Source organism: Corvus cornix, chromosome 3, assembly GCF_000738735.6.
Source record: "Corvus cornix cornix isolate S_Up_H32 chromosome 3, ASM73873v5, whole genome shotgun sequence".
Lineage (NCBI taxonomy): Eukaryota > Metazoa > Chordata > Aves > Passeriformes > Corvidae > Corvus > Corvus cornix.
The window spans coordinates 6025468-6041791 of record NC_047056.1 but is presented as its reverse complement, the minus strand read 5'-3'; positions in this window follow the sequence as shown (position 1 = coordinate 6041791).

The following is a 16324-nucleotide window of genomic DNA, read 5'->3' as shown; positions in this document are numbered from 1 at the left end:
TCGTAAGAATTCAGCTGGATACGACAGCAGTTATTTAAGTGCTATTTTTAACCATATTTGTGACCTTGGGATTTGATAAACTTTTCCCATTGCAGCAGGTTGGTTTACTGGTCTTGCAAGCAACATACTTGAGTGATCTTACTTTCACCTCCACTACCATTTAAATGCCTCTGTGAGGCATTGCAGTCAGCTCCTCTCCACAGAAATTGAAGAACACCACAAATGACTGTGCATTAATAAAGAGGCAGAAAGCACCGCAGTTTCTCCATTACTCTGTCATCAGAGATATCTGCTCTAGGTTGTGCTCGGAGCATTAGCCCATGTAGCCTGATATGAGTTCACGAGGCTGGAATTCAAAACACTAACCAGCTGTGGGAACCCGGGAAGAAGGCTGTCACACTAAATGGTATCCAGATTAGAGCTGTGAGAATTTGGGAAAGCCCGTCTAGCAAGCATGATCTCTTGGGGGGAAGGGAGGCAGAGAAACAGTTCCCAAGTTGTTAGACTCCTAAGCCTAAAGGAAACTAGGTCTGTCTCTTAGATACTGACACTGTAAGGTTTGACTGGAACCAAATCTGTATCAGTGGATATTTTCCCAAGGGAAGAAATACAGCAAGTTATTTTATTGAATTAAAATACAGATAACTACTCGAAGATGGCTTTCTCCCACAGTGCTGTCTGGGCCTGGATGCACACAACTCCCTAAAGGATCTCACTTTGGTAGTGATGGGAATCATGGTCCAAGAGATGGACCCTCTGTATCACCTTGCACAGGAGGGAGAATGTGACCTGACATGTAGGTGCTTGATTTAAAAGCCAAATTCAAGTGATGACTACACAGTCAGATATGCAAGGAAGACAAAGAATGCTAATAATTTATTACTTATCTACCCTACAACTGATATTCCACATCGCTGGTGGAAAGGGAGGGCAGGAAATGTTTGCCTGTTCCCAGCTCTGATACCACAGGTGATGTAACATGGAGAAATTTCTTTACAACCAAGCGCTGCAAAACTTTTTTAAACATATTTCTTTTCCAAGCCTTGCTAAGGTATGGCAGACCTGAGGACCAAGTCCAAAAGTGATATTTTCTGCCCCTTTATAACAATCTTTCAAAATTCTCTAAGAAAGTAGGAAAAGTGAGAAGTCTCTAGATACAACCGTTGGCATCCCGTTTGATTTCCTTGGGTCCTGTCACACTAACTCAGCACTCCAAACACAGTGCCCACACTGACAGGACAGAGTTTCAGGAGAGGAGGGAGTGCTCACTGAGCTGTGGGAACATCCATCAGTGTCAGAGCCGGAAAAGCGACACCCTTCAGGTGCTGGCTGTTGGAGGAATCCATCACGGGGTGGAAGGGGCCTGTTCAAAGGCAGAGATGCCTCAGGAAGTGATCTTGTTCTGCATCCCCAGTTAGTGACCCTGAACACAGGAGCCACGCAGATGGTGTCAGACCCCTGTGAGACTCCAGCAACATGGCACACAACCTGATTAATGTCACACCTGTAAGGCTTGTGGGAGTAACTAATGACACGTGTCTGGTGAAATCCCCCTTCGCAGCTTCCCTTCTTGCACTCCAGACAAGTCTATTTATCTGCTCAACTTTGCTCCAGACTCAGAGGGGAAAGAAAAAGATTCCGCAAGTGGTTCTCTTCTGTCAACATGTTAATTGGTCTGATTATGAAAGAAAACAATCACAGGGACAAGAGAAAAAAAAATAAAACAAACAAAAGGGGCGAGACACTTACAGATTCTCTACTATGTATAGCACTGAGGCAGCAAACCAAGTGAAGATGAGCACAGCTTTCTTCCTCTTGGTTAATTAGAGTGATTGGCAGCAGTCAGGAAAATGTTGATGCTCTTTTGTCTTCCAATATATTTTGTTTCTTCAGCAGCAACATTGATGAAAACAGCCACGATATGACAAATTTTTGTTGTTGAAAGTTTGGTTTGTAATGAAAATGGACACTACAGTCACATTTTTCTTCGCATCAAACAAAACTCCAAACTCTCATTACTAGATGCTTTTTTTCCCTTGCTTTTTTCTCCCTTTTCCATAACAAAATACTAGACCAGAAGAAATCAGGCTGTCAAGTTTTTTGAAAAATTCTGAGTATATCTTTCCTAGCTCAGAAGAGCCTCTCCAGAGAAGTGACAGAATCCAGCGTAACATAACTCACACATTCCCAACTCCATCTTCCTAAACAGGGAAGTCCACGCTCACTTGCACGGATCAGCAAGTCCTGGCTGCCATGCCTGTTTTTAACTCCAGCCCTGTCAAAATCTTGGAATACCTGCCTCAAATGTGTTTTTAGCTGCTTCCTAGGTGCTTATAACACCGGATCCTAAATGCTTACATACTTGCATGTTCATACAACAGAACCCCTCACTCCATGGGAATCCCCAGACCAACCCAGGGTACCTCTCCAGTTGCCCAAGAGGCAAAGAACTACAGATGCTGTTATTTTCCTGAAGTTTCTTTCCCTTCTAGGTAAAAACAACACAAGTTCTTGCAGAAACCCATCTGGCAGTGTTCACTCATGCAAAACCTTCCCCATCTCCCAGCACAGACATCAACTACGGAAGGATGTGCAGGATTAGGCTGCAAGAGATTTAACCTGAGGCGAGCTAATGTGACTCATGAAACGAGACATCAATTACTGAGCATGGGAGACAGATTAAGGGAGAAGTGGAAACTGTTTCTTTTCAGTAACTCGTTTAAACTGTGTTTGATTTAAGAGGTCCTTGACAAGAAATGCACTTAAGGGTTTTAGTACTGCAGCCATTCCAAGCTGCAAGTGAATAAACCCAAAGGGCAAAGCACCTTGACCCCTAAACAGCGATCAGCCAAAAACCAGACAAGATATAACATGTCCAGCCCAACATCCTTTCCCAGATTTCAGCTGGAGTACTACAAAGATTCGGGCTGTCATGATAAAAAATGGCCAAGCAACTCTTCTGGCTTGCTCGGAGTCGGCTGCAATGATTACCCGCAAAATAGGTCTTCCAGTGACATAGTCAAGACAAGTTCACCTTTCAATTTGAAATCCTGATTTTAGATGGTTTTCAACTGTCCAGTATTTATTACAGCAGCCTGTAGAAGCTTCAGACATGCATGAGGACCCCATAAGCTTAATATTGAACACAAGAAGTTTGTAGGAGTCTGTACATGCAGATTTCTGCCAGTTCTGTGAGACAGGAAGAGTCCTCCAAGCTGAACAGATAAGTGGATGGGAATCACTGACATTTGAAAGGCTCCATCCTGCCTCTGTCCCTCAACTCCAATATATCTAGAAAGATTCTCTGGTTCTATGCTTCCCCAGAATGCTTCAAGTGAGGTCCAAAAGAAAATGAAAATAGCAGTTACGCTCTAACAATACGAGAATGCCTCTGCCTGGAAATATTCACATACATCAAAGTAGGGCCTGACCAGTGTTTAAATAAGTCACTTGAATTTTTAGACACTATTACACAAGGGGGGTTTATTTGTACTGCTGCTTTTGATATTTATTTACTTATTAGCAAATAATTTTAATCTGTTGAACATTTGCATCTTATATGAGAAACATCAAAAGCTCCAGACCTTTGATGACATTTATTCCCATCAGTGCACAGCAAATTACAGCGAGGAGAAAGAAAAATCCAAACACAAAGCATTCAAAGAAAACCAGCATGGAAGGCAGAAATGCATCTAGCTCCAAGCAATTATATCTTAATGAATAAACATTGTTCTCCACTGCTACCTCATGCTAAGAGATACCCACAACGCAGTCAGCACCAGCCTAATTCTTTCCATTCCTCGCCCTTACGGCAGCTTTGTCACTTTTCTTACAGCCTGAGCTCTGCAACTCTGATATTGGCTGGGTGTACCCAGCACTGATGAGAGCATGGGAGAGTTTCACCCCCAGAAGCAAAATTCTACAAGGTGTGGGAAGGAGAAAATCTCACATACAAGATGTGCAAGTATGAGATGCTGTTCAGTTTGTAACATCCATCAAGCTGAGCACTTCTGAAAGGTCCTGCGTGTAAAGAGGGACATATTCAAACTATTGAGATGTTATGAGAGGGGCAGAGGGGCGAGTAGGGGAGAGGGAGGCAATTAAAGTTTCCATTAAATAGAACAGTGCAAGATTCTGCACTTCAACTAGCTCCAAAAGTTATGTTAATGGAAATTCAAATATTGACATTTACCTCCAGACTGATACCCAAAAATGAGAAGTGCTCAACTGGCAATGAGCACAGCTTCTGTTTTCTAAACTGAGTGACCTAAAAAATAAATCAATAACATCACTAATCCTGTCTGGCACATACCTTTGCTGTTTATCAATTCAATAGATGTGTTACTAGAAGCCTTTCAGGAGCAGCTCGAAGCTTGTCTCTGGAGTTCCCCTGGTGACTCTGGCAGGTGGAATGCATTAGCTAAGTCTTCACCTATGTTAGGCAGGGAAATAGGAATTATTTCAAGTAAACAAATGTGGCTTTCTCCTGTAAGAGCATCATAAGCTCCAGAGTTCCCTCCACTTCCCAATGCAAACACAACTTTTTATTGTACTGAACAAAGCCTTTATTTTATCAGTTACACCATGGAAGCTGCTCCACAAAATGAGTAGGAAATACTGTTTGCTTTTCCAATTAAGGATCACTTGGATGCAATCTCCCAGCAATAATGCAGGTAGATGTAATTAGGGATATATACACAGCATTCAGTCTCACGACTGAATACTCCAGGACCAGAGTGTGGAAAGGGACAATCACTTCACTCTGAAGCAAAGGGACCACAGTGGAAAAAACAGGAGTCTCTAACCCAGGGTTTCCTTCATGGTCTGCCCAAGCAGCAGCAGCTGCACACACGACTCTTCAATGAGGTTAAGAGCACAGCTACAAGCTTGCCCTCCAGTAAAACAAGTAAAACAATAGTTTCAAAGTCTCCCAGGATGTTTAAATCCTTGGCATAGCTCATGTAACTATGCACGGTAGCACAGCAAAGAGTTTCCACCAGTATGAACATGAGTTCTGTGCCTACATAACTGCCAGCAATGGTTGTGTACTCCAAACTGTCTTCTCTCAGATCCTGTCACTTCTTTGTCCAAATGTTCCACCATTCACATGCTCAACAACCAACAACCAGATTCAATAGGTGGAAGGTTAAAAAAAAACCAAAACAAACCCACCAGACAAATGGCAGGATAAGGTTTCTTTCAGCTCGTTACTGTTCATTAAAAATCAGAGTCTATAAAAATGATTAAGTTTTTAACAAACATAACAGGTTGTCTTCAGGGCTGATCTAATAATTTGAGTGAAATATTTATAACTGCAGCTTCAATAGAACCTCCTAAAGCTGTGTTATGCACAGGTTTATGCTGAATTAACAGTATGATGGATGTTTAAGAGCAGTATCCCTAAAACTACTCATGTTGAAGAAATTAACCAATGGATTGAATGTCTGTTTCAGCTGACAATTAATGCAATCATGGAAAGAAAAGGAGGAAACATGAGTGCCAAGGGATGGGAAATGGGAGGCCTGATTTCTTCTGCAAAATTAACTCTTGGGGCTGAAATAAAATTCAACCTGTTGGCTAAAATTTGGCTTTCTTCCTATTCAAATACCTTTCTAATCAGTTCAACATGTTAGATGTGTTTCAAACTGGACCTTGCACCTCGGGGGAAAACACTGCTTTTGATTTCTTGTTCTGTGGGGTACTACCAAGAATATTCCATGTACCCAGGCCTTTTTCTGTTTTTAATCCAAGCATATCACTATTATACAGAAACAATGCTAACAGATAGTGCCAAGTCCTGATAAACAACATCAGAATATTCTTCTAATTAGCAAGTAGTGAGGTGTCCAAAACTGAAGTCAGTCACAGGACAGGGCAGGAATGCAGAGGAGGTGGAAGTAATGTGTGGAACTGTAACTTGGAGCAGGCATATATGCAAGGGAATATAATCTCATAGCAACATTTTTCTCTGGTGAAGCATTAGAGCACTTATTTTGAAGCACACATTTAAATCCAATCAACATTTAAAAGCTTTGAAGAGTGTGTTGAAATGCTTTGCTAAGCTGAGCTCAAGATATAACTCACTTCCATCAGTTACTCTGATAGTGGGGTATGATACATGCTGGAGTTGTCCACACATCTCTGCTTCCAGAAGATGAGGAAAGGCTGAGATTGTTCAGCCTGGAAGAGAGAAGGCTTTGGGGTGAACTAATTGCAACTTTCCAGTACCTGAACGGAACGTACAAGATGGAGAGGGACTATATACAAGGACAAGGGGTGATGGCTTTAAAGTGACAGAGGGTGGGTTTAGATTGGATATCAGAAAGAAATGTTTCACTCTGAAAGTGGTGAGACACTGGAAAGGGTTCTTCAGAGCAGCTGTGGCTGCCCCATCCCTGGAAGTGTTTAAAGCTAGGCTGGATGGAGCTTGGAGCAACCTGGTCTAGGGGAAGGTATCCCTGCTCCAAGCACTCTCCCTCCAATCCCAACAACTAGCTGGGATAGCTGTACCACTGCAGGCACTTTACCTTTAGGGGAGACACAAAAAAAGAAAAATCCCAAACTGAAGAGCAGAATCTTTCTATTTTACAGCCTGAAGAGTGGAGGGAAAGCAGGGAGGGATCTGTGTCTCAGCAGCGTGGCTATGAGTCACACTGCCTCCCGGGGCTGCTCCTTGGGTGGTTCAGTTTACACCCCATCACTTGCTCAGAGGACGAGCCCAGAGTCACCATCCAGCTCTTTGGGAAGGAAACAAACACCGATTTTACATAGGCTCGGTCATGGGGCCTGTGTGATGTTATCCAGCGTGTAATTATCAGGAGGAAATTTTCTAAAGCTCAGACTGTTTGCTTCCAAAGGGATCCCAGTGGAAAGCATTTCTACTTCCACATTTCCCTACTTTGAATATCTTCCTGACAATTATTTTTTGCTTTGGTTTTCCAGGTCCTCTTATAATTTATACCACCTACTCAGCAAGTTTCAACGCAGTCAATACTGACTGACCACAGCCACAGAGCAACTCAACGCTCACGCCAATTATTTTCAACAATATATGGATTAGATTACACACACGCTGCCAGAAAAAACGATCTACCTCAGATTTAAATCATTAAGAATGGCCCTCTGGAGACAATAATCTCTCCTCAATGTGAAGGCTACAGACAAATGTCAGAATTCTGTCTGGCCCAGGAATGTTTCCTCATAACAAGGCTGGTTTGTGCAATCAATGAGACTGACAAAATCTCCGATACGCTCTCAGGGCCTGATCCAAGGCACGGGGAAGTTTATGGTAACACTCCCATTGACTAGAGCTCTGTGGGAAACCTTTTTTTTCCCTGACCCATGAGAATTTTTGAGATTTTGAAAGCTTTTTCCCATCCTGACCAAGACAGAAAAATTGAAATCTCAAATTTTTGCAGCCTGAATATCTACTCATATAACTCCCACAAAACAGACAAGATTTAAAATCAAAACCTGATTAAAATATTTTGTTTGAAAGTGAAGGGAAAAAACTAAATTTTGAAATTAAAGGTAGTTTTCAAAATCAAAGGCTTTGTATAAAGATACTGGCATTTTTTCAACAAAAATGAGACATCAAAAACTTGTTGAACAATTCCAACATTCTCTCCTGAACTGTAGAGCAGGTCTTTCCTGCATGAGTGAGTTCACCTGGGATATTTTGCTCTTTAAAAATAGAAATCCCTTGTACACAGGGACTCTATTCATCTTCCTAACAAGCATAATTTATGTTCCAGCCACTAAAGAGGGATGGTCTCCCCTTGCACACTAAGAGGTGGAAGCCATTTGATTGCAAGGAGAATAAAAATTCCTCACAAGTAATTGCAAAATGTAAACACCACATCTCTCATTTTAAATCAATTATGCTTCCTTCTGCAAGGTGATAACTGTCAAATCATCTGTCTTAAAGCAGCGTTTTCCAGCCCCAAAGGTCTTGAACCCCTGTGAGACAAACCCCACACTCATGTTACAGCCAAAGCCACTGGATGGAGCTGTTAGAAACAGTCTCACAAGCTCCAGCAGTGAGTCATGTTTAGTCTTTAGGGAATCTGCATTGATATTATTTTTAAGACATTTGCAATGGGAAAGCTCTTGCGAGCAGGGAGGAAGGTTTTTGTACATTTACAAGATTTACACAGAGTTCTTGCTCAGCAGGGAACAGACACAGGGATATCCTACAAAGGAGATGACTGATGTATTTTGTGGAATACGGGCAAGCAACACTGAGAACACACAAACACACACCTGCATCCCCACACCAATTTCATTTCTTGTGAGGAGAAACTGTCTTGGACCCTCAATATGGACTAGCATTCAAAAAGATAAACAGAACAGAACAAGCCTCACTCCAGGTGGAGAGGAGAGAGGAAATGGAGGAAGATATATCTATTGACTTACTGTAGTCCTAAAAGGAAACATGCAGAAAAACTGGAATTTAAATTTAAAAATCCTGATAGCCAATGCTAGGGTGATCTCCTATGGATTAAGCAGTTCCTGCCAAGATTTGAGTCATTGCAATCCATAATTCTTAAGGACAGTAGTTTCCCAGACAAAGCATCACTGGTAATAGTAATAAAGAGCTGGAGTTCATTATTCTTCCTATATGTGTGTGTGTGTGTGTGTGTATGTATAGCTAGAGAAAAACACTGACAATCCAAGAGCTAATAATAAACCAGGTGACAGCACCTGCAAATAAACGGCTCCTCCATGGGAACTCCTGAATTGACACTTCCCAGTCTCTGACTCCAAGGGCCATGTGAACTGTGTCACCTCCAGAACCTGGAGCACACTTTTCCACATGACAGAGAGAGAAGAGCACCCAAGACTTCAGCTGAGTGTCAAAAGAGGAGCAGGCCACGTTCAGCAACACCCTGGAGCAGCACAGAGTGTGCTCTATGACACCAGCGTCCTCTGTGGAATGTGCCACTCCAGGAGCACCTCTGCATTTACTGGGCAGTAAATCTCAGTGCTCCTCCTGTGCTGCTGACTTGGACAACCAGCATAGTAAGTTTAGCTTCATATTTTTCATAATAACATCAAAATAAGTGCCTGTGTCAGCTCAGTGAGCAATCTACCCAGATATCTCCCCCTTGTATCTCTGGCTTTCGATGAGCTGTCAGGAAATTCAGGATAGCACTAAGTTCCCTCACTTCTAGTTAGAGCCTAAGGCCGGTTTCGCAGACACTCATTTAACCTCCCACTTTAAACCTCTTGCTGAGTGGGCCATGCTTTCTATCACCAGCCACCTCTCCTTAGCTATCATCTCAGCTCCCACAGCAAGCAAATCCAGCAGCTTTCCCAGCACAGGAGCCTTCTTGCGACGCTTCCTGGACAAAGTAGCACTTGAGGCCCGTGACTCCCCCAGCCCCTTATTCTCGCATCCTTGCACCCATTCACGCTTTCATATGCATCAGACAAGTTCACCACCTCCTTGCCCAATCATCATCCAAATGCAAAGCCTCATCTGTTGCCTGAAAGGTTTTCAGATGGTGCAGCAGATGGAAAAAATGCTTAATTTGTCTCCAGTTTGTGGTATTGATGCTATGCATCACATTTACTGTTAAAATAAGAAACTGGGGGGTCAAAACCTGTGCACATCTTGCTCCTTCATGGGTTGTGGGGTCCTACAAGGCAAAGGAAATATTGTGTCTCTCCTGAGAATAACTGCATAAAGTCAGCTTGAAGATTCCAGAGGGCAGGATGGGTCCAGCTAAAATTGTTAGCAAAAAAAGTTCAAAGGGAAGCTGACAGACTCCTGAGAGGAGCAGGAGCTTGCCTACAGGAAAGACATTTTAAAGGAGCTTCATTTGTGGGAAGATGTGGAACACTCAAAGACTTCATAGGGACTGCATGGAATTAGCTACAGCCTCAACAGTCACCAATAACTCTTAGACACAAAGAAAGAGTGAAGGCCATAAAGCAAACTGTAAGGTTGTAGTAGGGGAATAAGTGAGTTAAACTGGATCCCTCTCGGAAGCTGTGAGCTTCTCACACCAGAGTCTTTTCCTGTCATTTTTTGACAGAAGCACAGCCTAAAAAAATCGAGCTTTTTGGCATCTTCTGGCACATGCATGAGAAAAAAGTGGCATAGTTCTGCCTCAAAAGTAATGCACCATGACATTACAGATCAGCTGAATAGGTCATAGATCCATGAGGACTACAATAAAACAGAGTCAAAAAGCCACCAAGAGGTCTGTCTTGCAAAAGAGAGAGAGAGAGAATTAATATATGTACCTTACTCAGCAGGTGATCTGATGTTCAAAATATGTTCCACAAAGTGATAATCTCAGCTTTGTTGTATACAACAGATATGGTTTTATTCTCAACCTGCATATTCCCATGCATAGAAGATGACTGAATTTGAAAGACAATGGATAGTAAGTCTATCTGTCCCCTTTTTAATTAAACTTGGAAATTAGATGCCTGTTTCATTGTTGGTATTCTTGATTTTTTGGGTTTATTCTGGATTTTGGCAGGGGCGAGCTGGGGGTTTTTTTTAAGGAAAGCAAATTGAAATAACTATATTGTTCTGCTGTGGAGAGAATTTCCACACTGCCATCAGAGCTTTATGAATATGTACATACATACAGCTGTTCATGCCACCAAGAGCATGGAAAAACTTTGCATCCTAAATTTTCCCCACAGAAGTGGGAAGTTAAACTTTCAAACTTTGAAAGGCCCTTTTATTCTTTCTTTCTGTCTCCATGTTGGGACTAAGGAGAAAAGGATAAAGAGTGACAAGAATAAAAAACGAAAAGGAGAAGGAAAAAAATCAGGAAGGGAACAAAGCTTGAAATCAGAACTCTGAAGTACTGTCAGCTATTTGTCCAGGTGTAAGAAATTCTTTCCTGACCTTCTTTAAAAAGGAAAAGTACTCTGATATCTCTTAATTTTGAAAACTCTTTTCTATTTCTGATCTTGTGCTGTTAGTACTATCATGTTTGTTCCAATGCAATCCATCATCAAAGACTCAACAACTATTAAATTATTGATATAAACAAATGCACACATAAAAATACATGCAATGCTAAAAGGCATCTTTTTAGGATTAAAGTATACCTGATATGTGAGCACTGCATCATTTATACCTAAGTAATGTGTGTTCTTGGTTTCTACCAATTCTGAAAATGCAGGAGAACAGGAAGATTCTCCATGAAACACATCAGGTCTGTATGAAAAATAAAAAGCATCAGTGAGAGCCTTCTTCATGCATGAGATAAAAGGGCAATTTGTTTTCTCTGCTCCTTCCTCGGACTTGAAGTCCAGAGGACTGAGCAATGCAGTGGGTTTTGAATTCAGAGACACCAGAACCTCTAATGGTTTTTAAACCTAAACTCACTTTTTTTTTGGCAGGAATATAAGATAGCCCCATGCCTGATGATTAATGATCAAAAGAAAGTCAGCTAAAGAGAAAAAATATTAAAGTGCAAAGTCTAAACTTTATGGACTTATAGAATAACTTTTCCTGACATGTTGGAAGAAAAAGGAAGTAAACTGAAGCCACTGAACTCTCTGGATTGCACAGGCCTGAGACAATGACCTGCAGAATCATGATGAAATAATGTATTCAACACTGACATTCTTGAAAAGGCACTCTAGGTTAAGGCCAAAATTCCCAGGTATGGAAGATAAACAGCATTAACTAAGATTAAAAAAATCCACTATTTTGTCTGTAAAACTGTTCCTCCAACATGCAAGGCACAGACAGGCGTAGATGCATGCACTTGCTCCTTCTCTGCTGCTGGGAATTTTGCCAACATGTAGGATTAAACCACACTTCCATATCGTTCCCAGATGTGCAATCAGAAGAACATCCTAGAGCATCACCTCCACAGTTTGCCCTAGGAATCAAAGCTGTTCTTTATCCCACCCACCATTAACATCTTTCCATAATTCATCAAGCAGCAATAAACTGAAGCACTGCACAAACTTAGCCCTGATTTATTTCATTTGGTGGGTATTGTGACTACAAGACCTGCCTCTAATTTACTATATTGTAAACCAACTGCTCCGAAGCAGCACGTGTTTTCCCAGGCTTCAGCTATGCTATCAGGGGCAATCCATTCCCTGCAGAAATTTCCACTGGGAAAAGGAAGGTGAAGCGATGCAGCTGTGAGGTGTCTGCCCATGCCTGACCCTGGGTCAGCAGCAATAGCCCAGGAGGTGCTGGAATCCCTCGTAGCCTTCTGGAGGATTTTTCACAGCTCTGTATTTCTGCAGTGGGACTCTTTTCCCTGCCTCTGGCAGCCCCATCCCAGAGAGCATCCCTGGCATCGCCTGAGAACAATACACCAATGTGATTTCAATTAGGGTAATAACAAATTCATGAAGGCTCAGCCCTCACCATCTGTCCAAAGGGAGCAAGGCTCTGTTTGGATTGGGGCTTGGGGGTTTTTCCCCCTCTTCCCATCCTCCTTTCTTATGAGCCATTTGACAAAGCCATCTACATAGCAGAGAGATTTAATGGGGTTTATGGCAAAAAAACAAAAGAGCAAATTAAGGCAGTTCCACTATTAATTCCCACCACACCGGAGCATTACATAATTTTTCACTTAACATGTACATAATTTAGCATAATTCAACATTCAAGAACATTAAACAAAGACAGAAAAATAATAGTGAAAGCTTATTAATAATACTGATTCTGCCTTTCCAGAGGCGTCATGTCTGTCTGAAATCACAGCTCCACCAAACCTGCCGTTTCTAAAGTTTAGGTGCACTTTGCATTGGAAGGCAAAAAGTGGATCAATATATCTGAAGCAGAATAATTGAACAGGAGGAATTTTATAGGTTGCTATCTGGCTGTCTCAAAACCTTTACTTCCTGTGCACATACATACAGGCAGTAAATTAAGATTTTAAAGCCATTAAAATCCTGAGGGAGCCTGTCAGACACTCACCTTGTGCTGCCACTTTCCAGGGCAAAAGGTCAGGCATGGGTCTGCACTGACAGCCAGTGTCTTACCCTACGGATATTTCACACGTGGTAACTCCCACAGCCCTACACATCTGAATTAACTGGGGTGGTTTGTGGCCCTGGGCCCTCACTCAGAGAGCTGCATGTTCAGATCTCATTTCTGTTCCATGAAGGGAAGAAAATAAAGTGCCACAAAGCAGGATGCAGCAGGGAGTCTCAGGACACACTTACAGTGAGGGACGTAGGGAAGGGCTGAGATAGGAAGGCACATCCAAGGTAATTCCAAACACCTGGCTTCAGGTGTGTTTTGGGATGCTTTGCAGAGCCTGGGCCATTACAGAAACTGCCAGAAAAACATGTGGGAAAGGAGGGGCAGGGTGGGAGAGAAGAAAGGAGGAGTAAGAGCTTTCTTCCAACATACTGAAACAATTAATTAGAGCAGATTTAATCATTTCACTCATGTTGAAGTGAGTAAATTCATGCTAAACTTGCCACGCTGAAGATAATGGAACAAGTCATGGGAAGGAAGATGTTACTGAGTCAAAGAGCAACGAGGGAGAAAGCAGCAAAATTCTTTACTTTGTTTTAAGATACTCTGTAAGCTTACGTCATCACACTGAGATGCAGGGATGAGTAATTTATTCAGATCATGGATTTTCCACGCAGGATTTTTCTAGTTTTGTCTCAGTCAATACAAAAAAGCCTGTATTTCAACATTAGTTTTCAAAAATACGGTCATTTTCTATATTAGGAAACAGTTTTAGTATTCTAAAAACTAATACTTTTCTACATGTCAGCCAAAACTCACTGTTTATTTCCCTTCATTGCTCAACATCTGCAGCCTGGACAGCACCTTTGCACACTGACATGGCTAGAAAGTGGGAATATATCAGGCAGCAGAACTCCTATAAATTATCTGCCATCTGCAGAAAAGTAAATGGACATCACCTTTGACCTTTCATCCCCCAAAATGATGGTTGCACACGATCACAAATGGAGACAGATTAAGAGATGAGGAAGCAGAGGGGAGCAGAAATCAATTCTTCCACTTACAAATAATTAAGACATAGAAGGATTAACCCCAAGTTGTAGTTATACCATTCAGTGCAAATATAAGCAACAAGAATCAATTAGAAAAGATTGAAAAAGTATTGAAAAGTACTCGACTGAAATGAGCATAAAGGAGCTTTAGTATGGCCCTCAAGTGAGTCACTTGAGACTGGGTGCAAACTGGTTTTGAAAACCTGTTTCTAGACCTGTATTTCAGCAATTTAGTAAGTCAGGGAAATCCATTCAAACCCAGCTCCAAAATCCGTCTCCCTGACTGCAGGGAGATGCAGCACTGGTGACTCATTCTCCTTTGGACAGCTATGGGACCGAGCACCACAAGAGCTGCAAATCCATATTTTAAGAACATTCTTGCCTAGATCGTTCCTGGGCATTGTGGAAGGAGAGGAGTGAAGGATGAAACCGTACCCTGTTCAACCATATTTGTCCACATGAATCACTGAAATCTTGCCCAGACTTCCCCAGGAAAAGGAATGTGGTACCTCAAACTTAACTTAATCCTTCCTTTGTGGGAATAGGAAACTCTAACCTCAAATATCTTTCACCAATGCACTTACTCCTCTTTTATTCTCCTTGATGACTCCTGGAGGTGACTTTGAATTTTGGAAAAGCCTGCAGCCATAGCAATGAGAAAAGATGTTCCTAGGAACCAAATTCAGAGTTTTACCTTTAAGCTTTCTAATAGAATATTTCTCTCCCTCACTCTTACCATACTGAATATTAACCAGGAGGGAATGATTTGAAAATAAGAGGAAAAAAAAAAATTTTTTTAATAACTTCGTGTACTGAAGTCAATGCAAGTTTTACTGCCAATTTAGAGAAAGCAGAATTTTGTGTTTAGATTGCACTTAAGATATAGATCAGAGTTCAATGATATTTCATGTTCTGGCTACTGACAATTTTTATCAGACATTTCGTATAATTCATTGCATCTACTGTCTACAAACATCTTTTGTAATGAGAAAACCTGCTTACATAAAGTAGAAGATGCTTCAGTCCATGGCACCACTTGAGCAACAGTTATTTATGAAAGCCTAAGGAAGAAATTGTTTCACTGTATTTTTTGTCAAATAATGAAATTCTGATGCACAAAAAGAACTCCCAAATTTAAATTTGCATCATATTTGTCAGAAGGTGTAGAAGTTTGAGCACCTCCTGGAGTGCTCTTAGATATAGCAGGCCATGACAAGAGGTCAGGTCTGATACACTGTGGGACAATTTTATATCTTTCCAAAATATTATTTGAATTTCTTAGGGGCAAAGCCAGCAGGGCTAAAACAAACAGTCTATAGGATTAGTGACCAATTTTATTAAAGGAGTTTTGGAAGCTTCAGTAATTCTTATTCAAAAAATTTAAGCCTTCTGGGCTTAAATGTAGTGACATTTGGATTGGTCTAACCAGATACATGATGCATCTTCCTTCTGATATAGCCACAAAGTTCTTCAGCCAAACATTTTTGCAGCATTTTTAACAAAACAGGGAGCACAGGTATATGAAGGTATATATTCATATACATAGGTATAGGAAGTCATGAAACAGAGCTGCTTTCTTCACAGATCTTCTTCAAAATACTCCAAGAGTTCACCTAAGTTCACTGCAAGACATGAATGAAGTTTTTGGACAATTCTGCTTTCTTTAAGGCTATTCACACCACTGCCACCCTTCACTTAACAATACTGTTGTTTTAAAAAAATTCAGATTGCCTGCAAATGTATAGAATTTGCTTATGTGGGAACATATTTCAAATGACACGCAGAGACTGGCTTTTAAGAGTGCCTGGCACTCAGAAGTTTCTGGCATAAAATTGAAAGTAAGTTTTTCAAAGGAAGATGAGCACTCAATACTCAGCAGTTTCTGAAAAACAAGCCAATTTGAGCCTTTCTGAAAGTCTGTCCTTGATTATGGAAACCCAGTAAGATCAGTTCTGAGAAGGGAGACTCATCACCACTCACAAAACTCTGCTGCTGGACCATATCAGGATTTGGCAAGAACGGCCTACATTCTTCACTGTCAGCTTCAACCAGGACTAAATGAAGACAAGCCTTTCAGTCAAGGTAAATGTTGGATTTTTAATATTTAATAAAAACACCCCATTCCTATGAACCCATTAGCTAATAAAAAACAGCTCTGCCTTCAGAGTTAGAAGATAAAGAAGAGGAGTTTAAACTTTAAAGGGAATAATGCGGTAAATTATTACATTCAAGAATCATATCCTTAACTGGTGCAAACTGGCACAACTTCAACAGAGCCCTGTTGATTAACATCAGCACAGGATCTTGCCTAACCTGTTCAGCACCGACAAACGTGTGCACCCTTGTGGTA